The sequence below is a fragment of the Scyliorhinus torazame genome, chromosome 26 (genome assembly GCF_047496885.1).
Source record: "Scyliorhinus torazame isolate Kashiwa2021f chromosome 26, sScyTor2.1, whole genome shotgun sequence".
NCBI classification, from domain to species: domain Eukaryota; kingdom Metazoa; phylum Chordata; class Chondrichthyes; order Carcharhiniformes; family Scyliorhinidae; genus Scyliorhinus; species Scyliorhinus torazame.
Window position 1 is genome coordinate 31,699,442 of NC_092732.1, and position 23,725 is coordinate 31,723,166.

The following is a 23,725-nucleotide window of genomic DNA, read 5'->3' on the forward strand; positions in this document are numbered from 1 at the left end:
GTGGGAGAGAGTGTGTGGGAGAGAGAGTGTGGGAGAGAAAGTGTAGGAGAGAGAGAGTGTGGGAGAGAGAGTGTGGGAGAGAGAGTGTGTGTGAGAGAGAGTGTGTGAGAGAGAGAGAGAGTGGGAGAGAGAGAGTGTGGGAGAGAGTGTGGGAGAGAGTGTGGGAGAGAGAGAGGAGAGAGTGTGAGAGAGAGAGAGAGAGAGTGGGGGAGAGAGTGTGTGGGAGAGAGTGTGTGTGAGAGAGGGTGTGGGAGAGAGTGTGGTGTGGTAGAGAGTGTGTGGGAGAGAGAGTGTGTGGGAGAGAGAGTGTGTGGGAGAGAGTGTGTGTGAGAGAGAGAGAGAGAGTGTGAGAGAGAGTGTGGGAGAGAGTGAGAGAGAGTGTGAGAGAGAGAGAGAGAATGGGGGAGAGAGTGTGTGGGAGAGAGTGTGTAGGAGAGAGTGTGTGTGAGAGTGGGTGAGGGAGAGAGAGAGTGTGGGAGAGTGTGTGAGAGAGAGTGTGTGAGAGAGAGTGTGTGAGAGAGTGGGAGAGAGAGTGTATGAGGGAGAGAGTGTGTGTGGGAGAGAGAGTGTGGGAGAGAGAGTGTGTGAGAGAGAGTGTGGGAAAGAGAGAGTGTGGGACAGAGAGAGAGAGAGTGTGGGGGAGAGAGAGTGTGTGTGAGAGAGTGTGTGAGAGAGAGTGTGGGAGAAAGAGAGTGTGGGAGAGAGAGAGAGAGAGAGTGTGGGGGAGAGAGTGTGTGAGAGAGAGTGTGTGAGAGAGAGTGTGTGAGAGAGAGTGTGTGAGAGAGTGGGAGAGAGAGTATGTGAGGGAGAGAGTGTGTGAGGGAGAGAGTGTGTGTGGGAGAGAGAGTGTGGGAGAGAGAGTGTGTGAGAGAGAGTGTGGGAGAGAGTGTGGGAGAGAGAGAGAGAGAGTGTGTGGGGGAGAGAGAGTGTGTGTGAGAGAGTGTGTGAGAGAGAGAGTGGGAGAAAGAGAGTGTGGGAGAGAGAGAGAGAGAGAGTGTGGGGGAGAGAGAGTGTGTGTGAGAGAGTGTGTGAGAGAGTCTGGGAGAGAGAGAGTGTGGGAGAGAGAGTGTGTGAGAGAGAGTGTGTGAGAGAGAGTGTGTGAGAGAGAGTGTGTGAGAGAGAGTGTGTGAGAGAGAGAGTGTGTGGGAGAGAGTGTGGGAGAGAGAGTGTGCGAGAGAGAGTGTGGGAGAGAGTGTGTGTGAGAGACAGTGTGTGTGGGAGAGAGAGTGTGTGAGAGAGAGAGAGAGAGTGTGTGTGAGAGAGAGTGTGAGAGAGAGTGTGGGAGAGAGTGTGGGAGAGAGAGAGAGAGAGTGTGAAAGAGAGAGAGAGAGTGGGGGAGAGAGTGTGTGGGAGAGAGGGGTGTGGGACAGAGAGAGTGTGGGAGAGAGAGTGTGGGAGAGAGAGTGTGTGAGAGAGAGTGTGTGAGAGAGAGTGTGTGAGAGAGTGGGAGAGAGTGTGTGAGGGAGAGAGTGTGTGTGGGAGAGAGTGTGTGGGAGAGAGAGTGTGTGGGAGAGAGAGGGTGGGAGAGAGAGAGTGTGGGAGAGAGAGAGAGAGAGAGTGTGGGGGAGAGAGAGTGTGTGTGAGAGAGTGTGTGAGAGAGAGTGTGGGAGAGAGAGAGTGTGGGAGAGAGAGAGAGAGAGTGTGGGGGAGAGAGAGTGTGTGTGAGAGAGTGTGTGAGAGAGAGTGTGGGAGAGAGAGAGTGTGTGAGAGAGAGTGTGTGAGAGAGAGTGAGAGAGTGTGAGAGAGTGTGCGAGGGAGAGAGTGTGTGTGGGAGAGAGTGTGTGGGAGAGAGTGTGTGGGAGAGAGTGTGTGGGAGAGAGAGTGTGGGAGAGAAAGTGTAGGAGAGAGAGAGTGTGGGAGAGAGAGTGTGGGAGAGAGAGTGTGTGAGAGAGAGTGTGTGAGAGAGAGAGAGAGTGGGAGAGAGAGAGTGTGGGAGAGAGTGTGGGAGAGAGTGTGGGAGAGAGAGAGAGAGAGTGTGAGAGAGAGAGAGAGAGTGGGGGAGAGAGTGTGTGGGAGAGAGTGTGTGTGAGAGAGGGTGTGGGAGAGAGTGTGTGTGGTAGAGAGTGTGTGGGAGAGAGAGTGTGTGGGAGAGAGATTGTGGGAGAGAGAGCGTGTGGGAGAGAGAGAGAGAGAGAGTGTGGGGGAGAGAGAGTGTGTGTGAGAGAGTGTGTGAGAGAGAGTGTGGGAGAGAGAGAGTGTGGGAGAGAGAGTGTGTGAGAGAGAGTGTGTGAGAGAGAGAGTGAGAGAGTGTGAGAGAGTGTGTGAGGGAGAGTGTGTGTGTGGGAGAGAGTGTGTGGGAGAGAGTGTGTGGGAGAGAGAGTGTGGGAGAGAAAGTGTAGGAGAGAGAGAGTGTGGGAGAGAGAGTGTGGGAGAGAGAGTGTGTGAGAGAGAGTGTGTGAGAGAGAGAGAGAGTGGGAGAGAGAGATTGTGGGAGAGAGTGTGGGAGAGAGTGTGGGAGAGAGTGTGTGGTAGAGAGTGTGTGGGAGAGAGAGTGCGTGAGAGAGAGTGTGTGAGAGAGAGTGTGTGGGAGAGAGTGTGGGAGAGAGAGTGTGTGAGAGAGAGAGAGAGTGGGAGAGAGAGAGTGTGGGAGAGAGTGTGGCAGAGAGTGTGTGGGAGAGAGTGTGTGGGAGAGAGTGTGGGGGAGAGAGAGTGTGAGAGAGGGAGTGCGTGAGAGAGAGAGAGTGTGAGAGAGTGTGGGAGAGAGACTGTGTGGGACAGAGTGTGTGTGAGAGAGTGTGTGAGAGAGAGTGTGTGAGAGAGAGTGTGGGAGAGAGAGAGAGAGAGTGTGAGAGAGAGAGAGAGAGAGTGTGTGGGAGAGAGAGTGTGTGAGAGAGGGTGTGGGAGAGAGAGAGTGTGGGAGTGAGAGTGTGTGAGAGAGAGTGTGTGAGAGAGAGTGTGAGAGAGTGGGAGTGGGAGTGTGTGAGGGAGAGAGTGTGTGAGAGAGTGTGTGGGAGAGGGCGTGTGTGGGAGAGAGAGAGAGAGAGTGTGGGGGAGAGAGTGTGTGTGAGAGAGTGTGAGAGTGTGGGAGAGAGAGAGTGTGGGAGAGAGGGAGTGTGGGAGAGAGAGTATGTGAGAGAGAGTGTGTGAGAGAGAGTGTGTGAGAGTGTGTGAGAGAGAGAGTGAAAGAGTGTGAGAGAGTGTGTGAAGGAGAGAGTGTGTGTGGGAGAGAGTGTGTGGGAGAGAGTGTGTGGGAGAGAGTGTGTGGGAGAGAGTGTGTGGGAGAGAGAGTGTGGGAGAGAGTGTGTGGGAGAGAGAGAGTGTGGGAGAGAGAGTGTGGGAGAGAGAGTGTGTGAGAGAGAGTGTGTGAGAGATAGTGTGTGAGAGAGAGAGAGTGGGAGAGAGAGAGTGTGGGAGAGAGAGTGGGAGAGAGTGTGTGGGAGAGAGTGTGTGGGAGAGGGAGTGTGTGGGAGAGAGAGTGTGTGAGAGAGAGTGCGTGAGAGAGAGTGTGCGTGTGGGAGAGAGTGTGGGAGAGAGTGTGTGTGAGAAAGTGTGGGAGAGAGAGTGTGTGGGAGAGAGTGTGGGAGAGAGGGTGTGTGAGAGGGAGTGTGTGAGAGAGAGAGAGAGAGTGTGTGTGTGAGAGTGTGGGAGAGAGAGTGTGAGAGAGAGTGTGTGGGAGAGAGTGTGTGGGAGAGAGTGTGTGGGAGAGAGTGTGGGAGAGAGTGTGGGAGAGAGTGTGGGAGAGAGTGTGTGGGAGAGCGAGTGTGTGTGAGAGAGAGTGTGTGTGAGAGAGAGTGTGTGGGATGGAGTGTGTGAGAGAGAGATAGAGAGTGTGTGGGAGAGAGAGTGTGAGAGACTGTGTGGGAGAGAGAGTGTGTGGGAGAGAGAGTGTGTGGGAGAGAGTGTGTGAGAGAGAGTGTGTGAGAGAGAGTGTGTGAGAGAGAGAGTGTGTGGGAGAGAGTGTGGGAGAGAGTGTGTGGGAGAGAGTGTGTGGGAGAGAGAGTGTGCGAGAGAGAGTGTGCGAGAGAGAGTGTGGGAGAGAGTGTGTGTGAGACAGTGTGTGTGGGAGAGAGAGTGTGTGTGAGAGAGTGTGTGTGAGAGAGAGAGTGTGTGAGAGTGGGTGAGGGAGAGAGAGAGAGTGTGGGAGAGTGTGTGAGAGAGAGTGTGTGAGAGAGAGTGTGTGAGAGAGTGGGAGAGAGAGTGTGTGAGGGAGAGAGTGTGTGTGGGAGAGAGAGTGTGGGAGAGAGAGTGTGTGAGAGAGAGTGTGGGAGAGAGAGAGTGTGGGAGAGAGAGAGAGAGAGTGTGGGGGTGAGAGAGTGTGTGTGAGAGAGTGTGTGAGCGAGAGTGTGGGAGAAAGAGAGTGTGGGAGAGAGAGAGAGAGAGAGTGTGGGGGAGAGAGAGTGTGTGTGAGAGAGTGTGTGAGAGAGAGTGTGGGAGAGAGAGAGTGCGGGAGAGAGAGTGTGTGAGAGAGAGTGTGTGAGAGAGAGTGTGTGTGAGAGAGAGAGTGTGTGGGAGAGAGTGTGGGAGAGAGAGTGTGCGAGAGAGAGTGTGGGAGAGAGTGTGTGTGAGAGACAGTGTGTGTGGGAGAGAGAGTGTGTGAGAGAGAGAGAGAGAGTGTGAGTGAGAGAGAGTGTGAGAGAGAGTGTGGGAGAGAGAGAGAGAGAGAGAGAGTGTGAAAGAGAGAGAGAGAGTGGGGGAGAGAGTGTGTGGGAGAGAGGGTGTGGGAGAGAGAGAGTGTGGGAGAGAGAGTGTGTGAGAGAGAGTGTGTGAGAGAGAGTGTGTGAGAGAGTGGGAGAGAGTGTGTGAGGGAGAGAGTGTGTGTGGGAGAGAGTGTGTGGGAGAGAGAGTGTGTGGGAGAGAGATTGTGGGAGAGAGAGCGTGTGGGAGAGAGAGAGAGAGAGAGTGTGGGGGAGAGAGAGTGTGTGTGAGAGAGTGTGTGAGAGAGAGTGTGGGAGAGAGAGAGTGTGGAAGAGAGAGAGAGAGAGAGTGTGGGGGAGAGAGAGTGTGTGTGAGAGAGTGTGTGAGAGAGAGTGTGGGAGAGAGAGAGTGTGGGAGAGAGAGTGTGTGAGAGAGAATGTGTGAGAGAGAGTGAGAGAGTGTGAGAGAGTGTGTGAGGGAGAGTGTGTGTGTGGGAGAGAGTGTGTGGGAGAGAGTGTGTGGGAGAGAGTGTGTGGGAGAGAGAGTGTGGGAGAGAAAGTGTAGGAGAGAGAGAGTGTGGGAGAGAGAGTGTGGGAGAGAGAGTGTGTGAGAGAGAGTGTGTGAGAGAGAGAGAGAGTGGGAGAGAGAGAGTGTGGGAGAGAGAGAGTGTGGGAGAGAGTGTGGGAGAGAGTGTGGGAGAGAGTGTGTGGTAGATAGTGTGTGGGAGAGAGAGTGCGTGAGAGAGAGTGTGTGAGAGAGAGTGTGTGGGAGAGAGTGTGGGAGAGAGAGTGTGTGAGAGAGAGAGAGAGAGTGGGAGAGAGAGAGTGTGGGAGAGAGTGTGGCAGAGAGTGTGTGGGAGAGAGTGTGTGGGAGAGAGTGTGGGAGAGAGAGAGTGTGAGAGAGGGAGTGCGTGAGAGAGAGAGAGAGTGTGAGAGAGTGTGGGAGAGAGACTGTGTGGGACAGAGTGTGTGTGAGAGAGTGTGTGAGAGAGAGTGTGTGAGAGAGAGTGTGGGAGAGAGAGTGTGGGAGAGAGAGAGAGAGAGTGTGAGAGAGAGAGAGAGAGAGTGTGTGGGAGAGAGAGTGTGTGAGAGAGGGTGTGGGAGAGAGAGAGTGTGGGAGTGAGAGTGTGTGAGAGAGAGTGTGTGAGAGAGAGTGTGAGAGAGTGGGAGTGGGAGTGTGTGAGGGAGAGAGTGTGTGAGAGAGTGTGTGGGAGAGGGCGTGTGTGGGAGAGAGAGAGAGAGAGTGTGGGGGAGAGAGTGTGTGTGAGAGAGTGTGAGAGAGAGTGTGGGAGAGAGAGAGTGTGGGAGAGAGGGAGTGTGGGAGAGAGAGTGTGTGAGAGAGAGTGTGTGAGAGAGAGTGTGTGAGAGTGTGTGAGAGAGAGAGTGAAAGAGTGTGAGAGAGTGTGTGAAGGAGAGAGTGTGTGTGGGAGAGAGTGTGTGGGAGAGAGTGTGTGGGAGAGAGTGTGTGGGAGAGAGTGTGTGGGAGAGAGAGTGTGTGAGAGAAAGTGTGGGAGAGAGAGAGTGTGGGAGAGAGAGTGTGTGAGAGAGAGTGTGTGAGAGATAGTGTGTGAGAGAGAGAGTGGGAGAGAGAGAGTGTGGGAGAGAGAGTGGGAGAGAGTGTGTGGGAGAGAGTGTGTGGGAGAGGGAGTGTGTGGGAGAGAGAGTGTGTGAGAGAGAGTGCGTGAGAGAGAGTGTGCGTGTGGGAGAGAGTGTGGGAGAGAGTGTGTGTGAGAAAGTGTGGGAGAGAGAGTGTGTGGGAGAGAGTGTGGGAGAGAGGGTGTGTGAGAGGGAGTGTGTGAGAGGGAGTGTGTGGGAGAGAGAGAGTGTGTGGGAGAGAGTGTGTGGGAGAGAGTGTGTGGGAGAGAGAGTGTGTGGGAGAGAGAGTGTGTGAGAGAGAGAGAGAGAGAGTGTGTGTGAGAGTGTGGGAGAGAGAGTGTGAGAGAGAGTGTGTGGGAGAGAGTGTGTGGGAGAGAGTGTGTGGGAGAGAGTGTGGGAGAGAGTGTGGGAGTGAGTGTGGGAGAGAGTGTGTGGGAGAGCGAGTGTGTGTGAGAGAGAGTGTGTGTGAGAGAGAGTGTGTGGGATGGAGTGTGTGAGAGAGAGATAGAGAGTGTGTGGGAGAGAGAGTGTGAGAGACTGTGTGGGAGAGAGTGTGGGAGAGAGAGTGTGTGGGAGAGAGAGTGTGTGGGAGAGAGTGTGTGAGAGAAAGTGTGTGGGAGAGTGTGTGAGAGAGAGTGTGTGGGAGAGAGTGTGTGTGAGAGAGAGAGTGTGGGAGAGAGAGTGTGTGCGTGAGAGTGTGTGGGAGAGAGAGTGTGTGGGAGAGAGTGTGTGAGAGAGAGTGTGTGAGAGAGAGTGTGTGAGTGAGAGAGAGAGAGAGTGTGAGAGAGAGAGAGAGTGTGGGAGAGAGAGTGTGTGGGAGAGAGTGTGTGTGAGAGAGAGAGAGAGTGTGAGAGAGAGTGTGGGAGAGAGAGAGAGAGAGAGAGTGTGAGAGAGAGAGAGAGAGTGGGGGAGAGAGTGTGTGGGAGAGAGTGTGTGTGAGAGAGGGTGTGGGAGAGAGAGAGTGTGGGAGAGAGAGTGTGTGAGAGAGAGTGTGTGAGAGAGAGTGTGTCAGAGAGTGGGAGAGAGAGTGTATGAGGGAGAGAGTGTGTGTGGGAGAGAGGGTGTGGGAGAGAGAGTGTGTGAGAGAGAGTGTGGGAGAGAGAGAGTGTGGGAGAGAGAGAGAGAGAGTGTGGGGGAGAGAGAGTGTGTGTGAGAGTGTGTGTGTGAGAGAGTGTGGGAGAGAGAGAGTGTGGGAGAGAGAGAGAGAGAGAGTGTGGGGGAGAGAGAGTGTGCGTGAGAGAGTGTGTGAGAGAGAGTGTGGGAGAGAGAGTGTGTGAGAGAGAGAGTGAGAGAGTGTGAGAGAGTGTGTGAGGGAGAGAGTGTGTGTGGGAGAGAGTGTGTGGGAGAGAGTGTGTGGGAGAGAGAGTGTGTGAGAGAAAGTGTGGGAGAGAGAGAGTGTGGGAGAGAGAGAGTGTGGGAGAGAGAGTGTGTGAGAGAGAGAGTGTGTGAGAGAGAGTGTGTGAGAGAGAGTGTGTGAGAGAGAGTGTGTGAGAGAGAGTGTGTGAGAGAGAGTGTGTGAGAGAGAGTGTGTGAGAGAGAGTGTGGGAGAGAGAGAGAGAGAGTGTGAGAGAGAGAGAGTGTGTGGGGGAGAGAGTGTGTGGGAGAGAGTGTGTGTGGGAGAGAGTGTGTGGGAGAGAGTGTGTGGGAGAGAGAGTGTGTGAGAGAAAGTGTGGGAGAGAGAGAGTGTGGGAGAGAGAGAGTGTGTGAGAGAGAGAGTGTGTGAGAGAGAGTGTGTGAGAGAGAGTGTGTGAGAGAGAGTGTGGGAGAGAGAGAGAGAGAGTGTGAGAGAGGGAGAGTGTGTGGGGGAGAGAGTGTGTGGGAGAGAGTGTGTGTGAGAGAGGGTGTGGGAGAGAGAGAGTGTGGGAGTGAGAGTGTGTGAGAGAGAGTGTGTGAGAGAGAGTGTGAGAGAGAGTGTGTGAGAGAGAGTGTGTGAGAGTGTGTGAGGGAGAGTGTGTGTGGGAGAGAGTGTGTGGGAGAGAGAGTGTGTGAGAGAGAGTGTGGGAGAGAGAGAGTGTGGGAGAGAGAGAGAGAGAGAGTGTGGGGAGAGAGAGAGAGAGTGTGGGGGAGATAGAGTGTGGGCGAGAGAGAGCGTGTGAGAGAGTGTGGGAGAGAGAGAGTGTGGGAGAGAGACTGTGGGAGAGAGAGAGTGTGGGAGAGAGAGAGTGAGAGAGTGTGTGAGGGAGAGAGTGTGTGTGGGAGAGAGTGTGTGGGAGAGAGTGTGGGGGAGAGAGAGTGTGTGAGAGAGAGTGTGAGAGAGAAAGTGTGGGAGTGAGAGTGTGGGAGAGAGAGTGTGGGAGAGTGTGTGAGAGACAGTGTGTGAGAGTGAGAGAGAGTGTGTGGGAGAGAGAGGGTGTGAGAGAGAGAGTGCGTGAGAGAGAGTGTGTGAGAGAGAGGGTGTGTGGGAAAGAGTGTGGGAGAGAGTGTGTGTGAGAGAGAGTGTGTGGGAGAGAGAGAGAGTGGGAGAGAGAGAGTGTGGGAGAGAGTGTGTGTGAGAGTGTGTGTGAGATAGAGAGAGAGAGTGTGAGAGAGTGTGGGAGAGAGAGTGTGTGGGAGAGAGTGTGTGAGAGGGAGTGTGTGGGAGAGGGGGTGTGTGTGGGAGAGAGTGTGTGGGAGAGAGAGAGTGTGGGAGAGAGAGTGTGTGTGAGAGAGAGAGAGAGAGTGTGTGTGAGAGTGTGGGAGAGAGAGTGTGAGAGAGAGTGTGTGGGAGAGAATGTGTGGGAGAGAGTATGGGAGAGAGTGTGTGGGAGAAAGAGTGTGTGTGAGAGAGAGAGAGTGTGTGAGAGAGAGTGAGAGAGTGTGTGGGAGAGAGAGTGTGTGGGAGAGAGAGTGTGTGGGATAGAGTATGTGGGAGAGAGAGTGTGTGAGAGAAAGTGTGGGAGAGAGAGTGTGGGAGAGAGAGTGTGGGAGAGTGTGTGAGAGAGAGTGTGTGAGAGTGAGAGAGTGTGGGAGAGAGTGTGTGGGAGAGAGAGTGTGTGAGAGAGAGGGTGTGTGGGAAAGAGTGTGGGAGAGAGTGTGTGTGAGAGAGAGTGGGTGGGAGAGAGAGAGAGTGGGAGAGAGTGTGGGAGAGAGTGTGTGTGAGAGTGTGTGTGAGAGAGAGAGAGAGAGTGTGGGAGAGAGAGTGTGTGGGAGAGAGTGTGGGAGAGAGGGTGTGTGAGAGGGAGTGTGTGGGAGAGAGGGTGTGTGTGGGAGAGAGTGTGTGGGAGAGAGAGTGTGTGGGGAGAGAGTGTGTGGGAGAGAGAGTGTGTGTGGGAGAGAGAGAGAGAGAGTGTGTGTGAGAGTGTGGGAGAGAGAGTGTGAGAGAGAGTGTGCGGGAGAGAGTGTGTGGGAGAGAGTGTGTGGGAGAGAGTGTGGGAGAGAGTGTGGGAAAAAGTGTGTCGGAGAAAGAGTGTGTGTGAGAGAGAGAGAGTTTGTGGGAGAGAGAGTGTGAGAGAGAGTGAGAGAGTGTGTGGGAGAGAGAGTGTGTGGGATAGAGTGTGAGAGAGAGTGTGTGAGAGAGAGAGAGAGAGTGTGTGGGAGAGAGAGTGTGAGAGAGTGTGTGGGAGAGAGAGTGTGTGGGAGAGAGTGTGTGGGAGAGTGTGTGAGAGAGAGAGTGTGTGGGAGAGAGTGTGTGTGGGAGAGAGTGAGTGTGGGAGAGAGATGTGTGTGGGAGAGAGAGTGTATGGGAGAGAGAGTGTGTGGGAGAGAGAGTGTGTGGGAGAGAGTGTGGGAGAGAGTGTGTGTGAGGGAGAGTGTGTGTGAGAGAGAGAGAGAGAGGGCACAGTACTGGTGGGGACGGGTCTGTCACTGTATAACACTGGAGTACAGTACTGGTGGGGACGGGTCTGTCACTGTATAACACTGGGGTACAGTACTGGTCGGGACGGGTCTGTCACTGTATAACACTGGGGTACAGTCCTGGTGGGGACGGGTCTGTCACTCTACAACACTGGGGTACAGTACTGGTGGGGACGGGTGTGTCACTGTATAACACTGGGGTATAGTACTGGTGGGGACGGGCCTGTCACTGTATAACACTGGGGTACAGTACTGGTGGGGACGGGTCTGTCACTATAACACTGGGGAACAGTACTGGTGGGGACGGGTCTATCACTGTCTAACTCTGGGGTACAGTACTGGTGGGGGCGGGTCTGTCACTGTATAACTCTGGTGTACAGTACTGGTGGGGACGGGTCTATCACTGTCTAACTCTGGGGTACAGTACTGGTGGGGACGGGTCTGTCACTGTATAACACTGGGGTACAGTACTGGTGGGGACGGGTCTGTCACTATAACACTGGGGTACAGTACTGGTGGGGACGGTCTGTCACTGTATAACACTGGGGTACAGTACTGGTGAGGACGGGTCTGTCACTGTATAACACTGGGGTACAGTACTGGTGTGGACGGGTCTGTCACTGTGTAACACTGGAGCACAGTACTGGTGGGGACGGGTCTGTCACTGTGTAACACTGGAGCACAGTACTGGTGGGGACGGGTCTGTCACTGTATAACACTGGGGTACAGTACTGGTGGGGACGGGTCTGTCACTGTATAACACTGGGGCACAGTACTGGTGGGGACGGGTCTGTCACTGTATAACACTGGGGTACAGTACTGGTGGGGACGGGTCTGTCACTGTATAACACTGGGGCACAGAACTGGTGGGGACGGGCCTGTCACTGTATAACACTGGGGTACAGTACTGGTGGGGACGGGTCTGTCACTCTGTAACACTGGGGTACAGGACTGGTGGGGATGGGTCTGTCACTGAATAACACTGGGTTGCAGTACTGGTGGGGATGGGTCTGTCACTGAATAACACTGGGGTACAGTACTGGTGGGGATGGGTCTGTCACTGTATAACACTGGGCACAGTACTGGTGGGGACGGGACTGTGACTGTATAACACTGGGGTACAGTACTGGTGGGGATGGCCCTGTCACTGTATAACACTGGGGTACAGTACTGGTGGGGACGGGTCTGTCACTGTATAACACTGGGGAACAGTACTGGTGTGGACGAGTCTGTCACTGTATAACACTGGGGTACAGTACTAGTGGGGACGGGTCTGTCACTGTATAACACTGGACACAGTACTGGTGGGGACGGGTCTGTCACTGTATAACACTGGGGTACAGTACTGGTGGGGGCGGGTCTCTTACTGTATAACACTAGGTACAATACTGGTGGGGATGGGTCTGTCGCTATAACACTGGGGTACAGTACTGTTGGGGACGGGTCTGTCAATGTATAACACTGGGGTACAGTACTGGTGGGGACGGGCCTGTCACTGTATAACACTGGGGTACAGTACTGGTGGGGACGGGTCTGTCACTATAACACTGGTGTACAGTACTGGTGGGGATGGGTCTGTCACTGTATAACACTGGGCACAGTACTGGTGGGGACGGGTCTGTCACTGTATCACACTGGGGTACAGTACTGGTGGGGACGGGTCTGTCACTGTATAACACTGGAGCACAGTACTGGTGGGGACGGGTCTGTCACTGTGTAACACTGGGGAACAGTACTGGTGTGGACGGGTCTGTCACTCTGTAACACTGGGGTACAGTACTGGTGGGGACGGGTCTGTCACTGTATAACACTGGGGTACAGTACTGGTGGGGACGGGTCTGTCACTGTATAACACTGGCGTACAGTACTGGTGGAGACGGGTCTGTCACTGTATAACACTGGGGTATAGTACTGGTGGGGACGGGTCTGTCACTGTATAACACTGGGGTACAGTACTGGTGGGGACGGGTCTGTCACTGTATAACACTGGGGCACAGTACTGGTGGGGACGGGTCTGTCACTGTATAACACTGGAGCACAGTACTGGTGGGGACGGGTCTGTCACTGTGTAACACTGGAGCACAGTACTGGTGTGGACGGGTCTGTCACTGTATAACACTGGGGTACAGTACTGGTGGGGACGGGTCTGTCACTGTATTACACTGGGGTACAGTACTGGTGGGGACGGGTCTGTCACTGTATTACACTGGGGTACAGTACTGGTGGGGACGGGTCTGTCACTGTATAACACTGGGCACAGTACTGGTGGGGACGGGTCTGTCACTGTATAACACTGGGTTACAGTACTGGTGGGGACGGGTCTGTCACTGTATTACACTGGGGTACAGTACTGGTGGGGACGGGTCTGTCACTGTATAACACTGGGCACAGTACTGGTGGGGACGGGTCTGTCACTGTATAACACTGGGGTACAGTACTGGTGGGGACGGGTCTGTCACTGTATAACACTGGGGTACAGTACTGGTGGGGACGGGTCTGTCACTGTATAACACTGGGGCACAGAACTGGTGGGGACGGGCCTGTCACTGTATAACACTGGGGTACAGTACTGGTGGGGACGGGTCTGTCACTCTGTAACACTGGGGTACAGGACTGGTGGGGATGGGTCTGTCACTGAATAACACTGGGTTGCAGTACTGGTGGGGATGGGTCTGTCACTGAATAACACTGGGGTACAGTACTGGTGGGGATGGGTCTGTCACTGTATAACACTGGGCACAGTACTGGTGGGGACGGGACTGTGACTGTATAACACTGGGGTACAGTACTGGTGGGGACGGGTATGTCACTGTATAACACTGGGGTACAGTACTGGTGGGGACGGGTATGTCACTGTATAACACTGGGGTACAGTACTGGTGGGGATGGCCCTGTCACTGTATAACACTGGGGTACAGTACTGGTGGGGACGGGTCTGTCACTGTATAACACTGGGGAACAGTACTGGTGTGGACGAGTCTGTCACTGTATAACACTGGGGTACAGTACTGGTGGGGACGGGTCTGTCACTGTATAACACTGGACACAGTACTGGTGGGGACGGGTCTGTCACTGTATAACACTGGGGTACAGTACTGGTGGGGGCGGGTCTCTTACTGTATAACACTAGGTACAATACTGGTGGGGATGGGTCTGTCGCTATAACACTGGGGTACAGTACTGTTGGGGACGGGTCTGTCACTGTATAACACTGGGGTACAGTACTGGTGGGGACGGGCCTGTCACTGTATAACACTGGGGTACAGTACTGGTGGGGACGGGTCTGTCACTGAATAACACTGGGTTGCAGTACTGGTGGGGATGGGTCTGTCACTGAATAACACTGGGGTACAGTACTGGTGGGGATGGGTCTGTCACTGTATAACACTGGGCACAGTACTGGTGGGGACGGGACTGTGACTGTATAACACTGGGGTACAGTACTGGTGGGGACGGGTATGTCACTGTATAACACTGGGGTACAGTACTGGTGGGGACGGGTATGTCACTGTATAACACTGGGGTACAGTACTGGTGGGGATGGCCCTGTCACTGTATAACACTGGGGTACAGTACTGGTGGGGACGGGTCTGTCACTGTATAACACTGGGGAACAGTACTGGTGTGGACGAGTCTGTCACTGTATAACACTGGGGTACAGTACTGGTGGGGACGGGTCTGTCACTGTATAACACTGGACACAGTACTGGTGGGGACGGGTCTGTCACTGTATAACACTGGGGTACAGTACTGGTGGGGGCGGGTCTCTTACTGTATAACACTAGGTACAATACTGGTGGGGATGGGTCTGTCGCTATAACACTGGGGTACAGTACTGTTGGGGACGGGTCTGTCACTGTATAACACTGGGGTACAGTACTGGTGGGGACGGGCCTGTCACTGTATAACACTGGGGTACAGTACTGGTGGGGACGGGTCTGTCACTATAACACTGGTGTACAGTACTGGTGGGGATGGGTCTGTCACTGTATAACACTGGGCACAGTACTGGTGGGGACGGGTCTCTTACTGTATAACACTAGGTACAATACTGGTGGGGATGGGTCTGTCGCTATAACACTGGGGTACAGTACTGTTGGGGACGGGTCTGTCACTGTATAACACTGGGGTACAGTACTGGTGGGGACGGGTCTGTCACTATAACACTGGTGTACAGTACTGGTGGGGATGGGTCTGTCACTGTATAACACTGGGCACAGTACTGGTGGGGACGGGTCTGTCACTGTATCACACTGGGGTACAGTACTGGTGGGGACGGGTCTGTCACTGTATAACACTGGAGCACAGTACTGGTGGGGACGGGTCTGTCACTGTGTAACACTGGGGAACAGTACTGGTGTGGACGGGTCTGTCACTCTGTAACACTGGGGTACAGTACTGGTGGGGACGGGTCTGTCACTGTATAACACTGGGGTACAGTACTGGTGGGGACGGGTCTGTCACTGTATAACACTGGCGTACAGTACTGGTGGAGACGGGTCTGTCACTGTATAACACTGGGGTATAGTACTGGTGGGGACGGGTCTGTCACTGTATAACACTGGGGTACAGTACTGGTGGGGACGGGTCTGTCACTGTATAACACTGGGGCACAGTACTGGTGGGGACGGGTCTGTCACTGTATAACACTGGAGCACAGTACTGGTGGGGACGGGTCTGTCACTGTGTAACACTGGAGCACAGTACTGGTGTGGACGGGTCTGTCACTGTATAACACTGGGGTACAGTACTGGTGGGGACGGGTCTGTCACTGTATTACACTGGGGTACAGTACTGGTGGGGACGGGTCTGTCACTGTATTACACTGGGGTACAGTACTGGTGGGGACGGGTCTGTCACTGTATAACACTGGGCACAGTACTGGTGGGGACGGGTCTGTCACTGTATAACACTGGGGTACAGTACTGGTGGGGACGGGTCTGTCACTGTATTACACTGGGGTACAGTACTGGTGGGGACGGGTCTGTCACTGTATAACACTGGGCACAGTACTGGTGGGGACGGGTCTGTCACTGTATAACACTGGAGCACAGTACTGGTGGGGACGGGTCTGTCACTGTGTAACACTGGAGCACAGTACTGGTGGGGACGGGTCTGTCACTGTGTAACACTGGGATACAGTACTGGTGGGGACGGGTCTGTCACTGTATAACACTGGGGTACAGTACTGGTGGGGACGGGTCTGTCACTGTATAACACTGGGCACAGTACTGGTGGGGACGGGTCTGTCACTGTATAACACTGGGGTACAGTACTAGAGGGGACGGGTCTGTCACTGTATAGCACTGGGGTACAGTACTGGTGGGGACGGGTCTGTCACTGTATAACACTGGGGTACAGAACTGGTGGGGACGGGTCTGTCACTGTATAACACTGGAGCACAGTACTGGTGGGGACGGGTCTGTCAATGTGTAACACTGGGGTACAGTACTGGTGGGGACGGGTCTGTCACTGTATAACACTGGGCACAGTACTGGTGGGGACGGGTCTGTCACTGTATAACACTGGGGTACAGTACTAGAGGGGACGGGTCTGTCACTGTATAGCACTGGGGTACAGTACTGGTGGGGACGGGTCTGTCACTGTATAACACTGGGGTACAGAACTGGTGGGGACGGGTCTGTCACTGTATAACACTGGGGTACAGAACTGGTGGGGACGGTCCTGTCACTGTATAACACTGGGATACAGTACTGGTGGGGACGGGTCTGTCGCTGTATAACACTGGGGTACAGTACTGGTGGGGACGGGTCTGTCACTGTATAACACTGGGGTACAGTACTGGTGGGGACGGGTCTGTCACTGTATAACACTGGGGTACAGAACTGGTGGGGACGGTCCTGTCACTGTATAACACTGGGGTACAGAACTGGTGGGGACGGGTCTGTCACTGTATAACACTGGGGTACAGTACTGGTGGGGACGGGTCTGTCACTGTATAACACTGGAGTAAAGTGCTGGTGGGGACGGGTCTGTCACTGTATAACACTGGGGTACAGTACTGGTGGGGACGGGTCTGTCACTGTATAACACTGGGGTACAGTACTGGTGGGGACGGGTCTGTCACTGTATAACACTGGGGTACAGAACTGGTGGGGACGGGTCTGTCACTGTATAACACTGGGGTACAGTACTGGGGGGGACGGGTCTGTCACTGTATAACACTGGGGTACAGTACTGGTGGGGACGGGTCTGTCACTGTATAACACTGGGGTACAGTACTGGTGGGGACGGGTCTGTCACTGTATAACACTGGGGTACAGAACTGGTGGGGACGGTCCTGTCACTGTATAACACTGGGGTACAGTACTGGTGGGGACGGGTCTGTCACTGTATAACACTGGGGTACAGTACTGGTGGGGACGGGTCTGTCACTGTATAACACTGGGATACAGTACTGGTGGGGATGGCCCTGTCACTGTATAACACTGGGGTACAGTACTGGTGGGGACGGGTCTGTCACTGTATAACACTGGGGTACAGTACTGGTGGGGACGGGCCTGTCACTGTGTAACACTGGAGCACAGTACTGGTGGGGACGGGTCTGTCCCTGTGTAACACTGGGGTACAGTACTGGTGGGGACGGGTCTGTCACTGTATAACACTGGGGTACAGTACTGCTGTGGACGGGTCCGTCACTGTGTAACACTGGGGAACAGTACTGGTGGGGAGGGGTCTGTCACTCTGTAACACTGGGGTACAGTACTGGTGGGTTCGGGTCTGTCACTGTATAACACTGGGGTACAGTACTGGTGGGGACGGGTCTGTCACTGTATAACACTGGGGTACAGTACTGGTGGGGACGGGTCTGTCACTGTATAACACTGGGGTACAGTACTGGTGGGTTCGGGTCTGTCACTGTATAACACTGGGGTACAGTACTGGTGGGGATGGGTCTGTCACTGTATAACACTGGGCACAGTACTGGTGGGGACGGGTCTGTCACTGTATAACACTGGGGTACAGTGCTGGTGGGGACGGATCTGTCACTATAACACTGGGGTACAGTACTGGTGGGGACGGGTCTGTCACTGTGTAACACTGGGGTACAGTACTGGTGGGGACGGGTCTGTCACTGTATAACACTGGGGTACAGTGCTGGTGGGGACGGGTCTGTCACTGTACAACACTGGGGTACAGTACTGGTGGGGACGGGTCTGTCACTCTGTAACACTGGGGTACAGGACTGGTGGGGACGGGTCTGTCACTGTCTAACACTGGGGTACAGTACTGGTGGGGACGGGTCTGTCACTGTTTAACACTGGGGAACAGTACTGGTGGGGACGGGTCTGTCACTGTGTAACACCGGGGCACAGTACTGGTGGGGACGGGTCTGTCACTGTATAACACTGGGATACAGTACTGGTGGGGACGGGTCTGTCACTGTATAACACTGGGGTACAGTACTGGTGGGGACGGGACTGTGACTGTATAACACTGGGGTACAGTACTGGTGGGGACGGGTATGTCACTGTATAACACTGGGGTACAGTAATGGTGGGGACGGGTCTGTCACTGTATAACACTGGGGAACAGTACTGGTGTGGACGAGTCTGTCACTGTATAACACTGGGGTACAGTACTGGTGGGGACGTGTCTGTCGCTGTATAACACTGGGGTACAGTACTGGTGGGGACCGGTCTGTCACTGTATAACACTGGGGTACAGTACTGGTGGGGGCGGGTCTCTCACTGTATAACACTAGGTACAATACTGGTGGGGATGGGTCTGTCGCTATAACACTGGGGTACAGTACTGGTGGGGACGGGTCTGTCACTGAATAACACTGGGGTACAGTACTGGTGGGGACGGGCCTGTCACTGTATAACACTGGGGTACAGTACAGGTGGGGACTGGTCTGTCACTATAACACTGGGGTACAGTACTGGTGGGGACGGGTCTGTCACTGTATAACAATGGGGCACAGTACTGGTGGGGACGGGTCTGTCACTGTATAACACTGGGGTACAGTACTGGCGGGGACGGGTCTGTCACTGTATAACACTGGGGTACAGTACTGGTGGGGACGGGTCTGTCACTGTATAACACTGGGGTACAGTACTGGTGGGGACGGGTCTGTCACTGTATAACACTGGGGTACAGTACTGCTGGGGATGGGTCTGTCACTCAGTCAGGGTGATGTTAATTTATGTAAAGGAATTCTCCCAGGATGCCAAGGAGGGTGAATTTCCACCATTCAACACAGAGGACATGGCATCTTTTATAGCTACCCCACTGACCCTCTGACAGTGCAGCACTCCCTCAGTACTGACCCTCCGACAGTGCGGCGCTCCCTCAGTACTGACCCTCTGACAGTGCGGCACTCCCTCAGTACTGACCCTCTGACAGTGCGGCGCTCCCTCAGTACTGACACTCCCACAGTGCGGCACTCCCTCAGTACTGACCCTCTGACAGTGCGGCGCTCCCTCAGTACTGACCCTCTAACAGTGCGGTGCTCCCTCCGCACTGACCCTCCCACAATGCGACGCTCCATCAGTACTGACCCTCCCACAGTGCGGCACTCCCTCAGTACCGACCCTCCCACAGTGCGGCACTCCCTCAGTACTGATCCTCCAACAGTGCGGCGCTCCCTCAGTACTGACCCTCCCACAGTGCGGCGCTCCTTCAATACTGACCCTCCCACAGTGCGGCGCTCCCTCAGTACTGACCCTCCCACAGTGCGGCGCTCCCTCAGTACTGACCCTCCCACAGTGCGGCGCTCCCTCAGTACTGACCCTCCCACAGTGCGGCGCTCCCTCAGTACTGACCCTCTGACAGTGCGTTGCTCCCTCAGTACTGACCCTCTGACAGAGCGGGACTACCTCAGTACTGACCCTCCGACAGTGCGGCGCTCCCTCAGTACTGACCCTCCCACAGTGCGGCGCTCCCTCAGTACTGACCATCCCACAGTGCGGCACTCCCTCAGTACTGACCCTCTGACAGTGCGGCACTCCCTCAGTACTGACCCTCTGACAGTGCGGCGCTCACTCAGTACTGACCCTCTGACAGTGCAGGGCTCCCTCAGCACTGACCCTCCGACATTGCGGCACTCCCTCAGCACTGTCAGTGCGGCGCTCCCTCAGTACTGACCCTCCGACAGTGCGGCGCTCCCTCAGTACTGACCCTCCCAGAGTGCGGCGCTCCCTCAGTACTGACCCTCCCTCAGTACTGCCCCTCCCTCAGTACTGACCCTCCCACAGTGCGGCTCTCCCTCAGTACTGACCCTCTGACAGTGCGGCGCTCCCTCAGTACTGACCCTCCGACAGTGCGGCACTCCCTCAGTACTGACCCTCCGACAGTGCGGCGCTCCCTCAGCACTGACCCTCCGACAGTGCGGCACTCCCTCAATACTGACCCTCCCACAGTGCGGCGCTCCTTCAATACTGACCCTCCGACAGTGCGGCGCTCCCTCAATACTGACCCTCTGACAGTGCGGCACTCCCTCAGTACTGACCCTCTGACAGTGCGGCACTCCCTCAGTACTGACCCTCTGACAGTGCGGCGCTCCCTCAGTACTGACCCTCTGACAGTGCGGTGCTCCCTCCGCACTGACCCTCCCACAATGCGACGCTCCATCAGTACTGACCCTCCCACAGTGCGGCACTCCCTCAGTACTGACCCTCCCACAGTGCGGCACTCCCTCAGTACTGATCCTCCCACAGTGCGGCGCTCCCTCAGTACTGACCCTCCCACAGTGCGGCGCTCCTTCAATACTGACCCTCCCACAGTGCGGCGCTCCCTCAGTACTTACCCTCCCACAGTGCGGCGCTCCCTCAGTACTGACCCTCTGACAGTGCGTTGCTCCCTCAGTACTGACCCTCTGACAGAGCGGGACTACCTCAGTACTGACCCTCCGACAGTGCGGCGCTCCCTCAGTACTGACCCTCCCACAGTGCGGCGCTCCCTCAGTACTGACCCTCCCACAGTGCGGCACTCCCTCAGTACTGACCCTCTGACAGTGCGGCACTCCCTCAGTACTGACCCTCTGACAGTGCGGCGCTCCCTCAGTACTGACCCTCCGACATTGCGGCACTCCCTCAGCACTGTCAGTGCGGCGCTCCCTCAGTACTGACCCTCCGACAGTGCGGCGCTCCCTCAGTACTGACCCTCCCAGAGTGCGGCGCTCCCTCAGTACTGACCCTCCCTCAGTACTGCCCCTCCCTCAGTACTGACCCTCCCACAGTGCGGCTCTCCCTCAGTACTGACCCTCCGACAGTGCGGCACTCCCTCAGTACTGACCCTCCCACAGTGAGGCACTCCCTCAGTACTGACCCTCTGACAGTGTGGCGCTCCCTCAGTACTGACCCTCCGACAGTGCGGCACTCCCTCAGTACTGACCCTCCCACAGTGCGGCGCTCCCTCAGCACTGACCCGCTGACAGTGCGGCGCTCCCTCAGTACTGACCCTCCGACAGTGCGGCGCTCCCTCAGTACTGACCCTCCGGCAGTGCGGCACTCCCTCAGTACTGACCCTCTGACAGTGCAGCGCTCCCTCAGTACTGACCCTCTCACAGTGCGGCGCTCCCTCAGTACTGACCGTCTGACAGTGCAGCGCTCCCTCAGTACTGACCCTCTCACAGTACGGCGCTCCCTCAGTACAGACCCTCTGACAGTGCGGCGCTCCCTCAGTACTGACCCTCTGACAGTGCGGCGCTCCCTCAGTACTGACCTGTGACAGTGCGGCACTCCCTCAGCACTGTCAGTGCGGCGCTCCCTCAGTACTGACCCTCCGACAGTGCGGCGCTCCCTCAGTACTGACCCTCCCAGAGTGCGGCGCTCCCTCAGTACTGACCCTCCCTCAGTACTGCCCCTCCCTCAGTACTGACCCTCCCACAGTGCGGCTCTCCCTCAGTACTGACCCTCCGACAGTGCGGCACTCCCTCAGTACTGACCCTCCCACAGTGAGGCACTCCCTCAGTACTGACCCTCTGACAGTGTGGCGCTCCCTCAGTACTGACCCTCCGACAGTGCGGCACTCCCTCAGTACTGACCCTCCCACAGTGCGGCGCTCCCTCAGCACTGACCCGCTGACAGTGCGGCGCTCCCTCAGTACTGACCCTCCGACAGTGCGGCGCTCCCTCAGTACTGACCCTCCGGCAGTGCGGCACTCCCTCAGTACTGACCCTCTGACAGTGCAGCGCTCCCTCAGTACTGACCCTCTCACAGTGCGGCGCTCCCTCAGTACTGACCGTCTGACAGTGCAGCGCTCCCTCAGTACTGACCCTCTCACAGTGCGGCGCTCCCTCAGTACTGACCCTCTCACAGTGCGGCGCTCCCTCAGTACTGACCGTCTGACAGTGCGGCGCTCCCTCAGTACTGACCCTCTGACAGTGCAGGGCTCCCTCAGTACTGACCCTCCCACAGTGCGGCGCTCCCTCAGCACTGACCCTCCGACAGTGCGGCACTCCCTCAGTACTGACCCTCTGACAGTGCGGCGCTCCCTCAGTACTGACCCTCTGACAGTGCGGCGCTCCCTCAGCACTGACCATCCGACAGTGCGGCGCTCCCTCAGCATTGACCCTCCGACAGTGCGGCGCTCCCTCAGTACTGACCCTCCGACAGTGCGGCGCTCCCTCAGTACTGACCCTCTGACAGTGCGGCACTCCCTCAGTACTGACCCTCTGACAGTGCAGGGCTCCCTCAGTACTGACCCTCCTACAGTGCGGCGCTCCCTCAGCACTGACCCTCCGACAGTGCGGCGCTCCCTCAGTACTGACCCTCTGACAGTGCCGCACTCCCTCAGTACTGACCCTCCCACAGTGCGGCGCTCCCTCAGTACTGACCCTCTGACAGTGCGGCACTCCCTCAGTACTGACCCTCTGACAGTGCTGCACTCCCTCAGTACTGACCCTCTGACAGTGCGGCGCTCCCTCAGTACTGACCCTCTCACAGTGCGGCGCTCCCTCAGTACTGACCGTCTGACAGTGCAGCGCTCCCTCAGTACTGACCCTCTCACAGTGCGGCGCTCCCTCAGTACTGACCCTCTCACAGTGCGGCGCTCCCTCAGTACTGACCCTCCGGCAGTGCGGCACTCCCTCAGTACTGACCCTCTGACAGTGCAGCGCTCCCTCAGTACTGACCCTCTCACAGTGCGGCGCTCCCTCAGTACTGACCGTCTGACAGTGCAGCGCTCCCTCAGTACTGACCCTCTCACAGTGCGGCGCTCCCTCAGTACTGACCCTCTCACAGTGCGGCGCTCCCTCAGTACTGACCGTCTGACAGTGCGGCGCTCCCTCAGTACAGACCCTCTGACAGTGCGGCGCTCCCTCAGTACTGACCCTCTGACAGTGCAGGGCTCCCTCAGTACTGACCCTCCCACAGTGCGGCGCTCCCTCAGCACTGACCCTCCGACAGTGCGGCACTCCCTCAGTACTGACCCTCTGACAGTGCGGCGCTCCCTCAGTACTGACCCTCTGACAGTGCGGCGCTCCCTCAGCACTGACCATCCGACAGTGCGGCGCTCCCTCAGCACTGACCCTCCGACAGTGCGGCGCTCCCTCAATACTGACCCTCCGACAGTGCGGCGCTCCCTCAGTACTGACCCTCTGACAGTGCGGCACTCCCTCAGTACTGACCCTCTGACAGTGCAGGGCTCCCTCAGTACTGACCCTCCTACAGTGCGGCGCTCCCTCAGCACTGACCCTCCGACAGTGCGGCGCTCCCTCAGTACTGACCCTCTGACAGTGCCGCACTCCCTCAGTACTGACCCTCCCACAGTGCGGCGCTCCCTCAGTACTGACCCTCTGACAGTGCGGCACTCCCTCAGTACTGACCCTCTGACAGTGCTGCACTCCCTCAGTACTGACCCTCTGACAGTGCGGCGCTCCCTCAGTACTGACCCTCTGACAGTGCGGCACTCCCTCAGTACTGACCCTCCCACAGTGCGGCACTCCCTCAGTACTGACCCTCCCACAGTACGGCACTCCCTCAGTACTGACCCTCTGACAGTGCGGCGCTCCCTCAGTACTGACCCTCCGACAGTGCGGCGCTCCCTCAGTACTGGCACCGGGAACTCGCGGGTGGGTTTAGTCCTTGAGCCTGTGGATCGGGATTTGGAAAGCAGCTCTGACGCTGAGGTGAGAGAGAGAGGAGGGAGCCGGAGAGAGAGTAGAGACGGAGAGAGAGAGAGAGACGGAGAGAGAGAGAGACGGAGAGAGAGAGAGAGACGGAGAGAGAGACGGAGAGAGAGAGAGAGATGGAGAGAGAGAGAGAGACGGAGAGAGAGAGAGACGGAGAGAGTCGGCTGGTGTACGTCGTTGGGTATATCGCAGTCAATCACTCACCCAAAACACACCTCACTCTGCCAGGTCCAATCTCGGCTTGAAGGAACATTCACAGTCAGTGCTGCCTCTCAGTATGCTCAGGACTGAAGCTCTGTGCGTTGCTGCCTTCCCCACAGCTATCAAGCCTGCGTGAAGGACAAAGACCCCCTCTCTGCCAGGCAGCCACACGGCGTGGAACAACTGTTGTGATCTGTCACAACATATGACGGAGCCCCTCTGACCAGTTTGATGTCAGCCTGCCAAATCCTCCTCCCTCCCCCTCCTCCGGCCCCCCTCCCCACAGCACCAGCCCCCCTCGCTGCCGGCGACAGCTGTGGGAACAGGAAGTGAGCAGTCTCCGACCGTTCCGGCAGCTGTTCGGCCAGCCACGCTGTGTTCCGCTCCGAATGGTCGCTGCGTCTGCACCGAGGCCCTCGTCACAGCTCCCATCCCAATCCCGGCCTCTTCCTCTGCGGCCGTCAGCTCTGGAAGCTGCTCC

At 56.3% G+C, this 23,725-nt stretch overlaps 1 protein-coding gene across 1 annotated transcript in view; it reads right to left on the reverse strand.

Moving 5' to 3' along the window:
* Positions 1-23,489, reverse strand: part of LOC140402870 (myocyte-specific enhancer factor 2D homolog) — a 268,130-nt gene extending 244,641 nt beyond the window's left edge. Inside the window, exon 1 of the mRNA XM_072490495.1 lies at positions 23,248-23,489. The gene's annotated coding sequence lies outside the window, so the exon portion shown is untranslated. The remainder of the gene's footprint in view (positions 1-23,247) is intronic.
* Between the last annotated feature and the right edge of the window lie 236 nt (positions 23,490-23,725).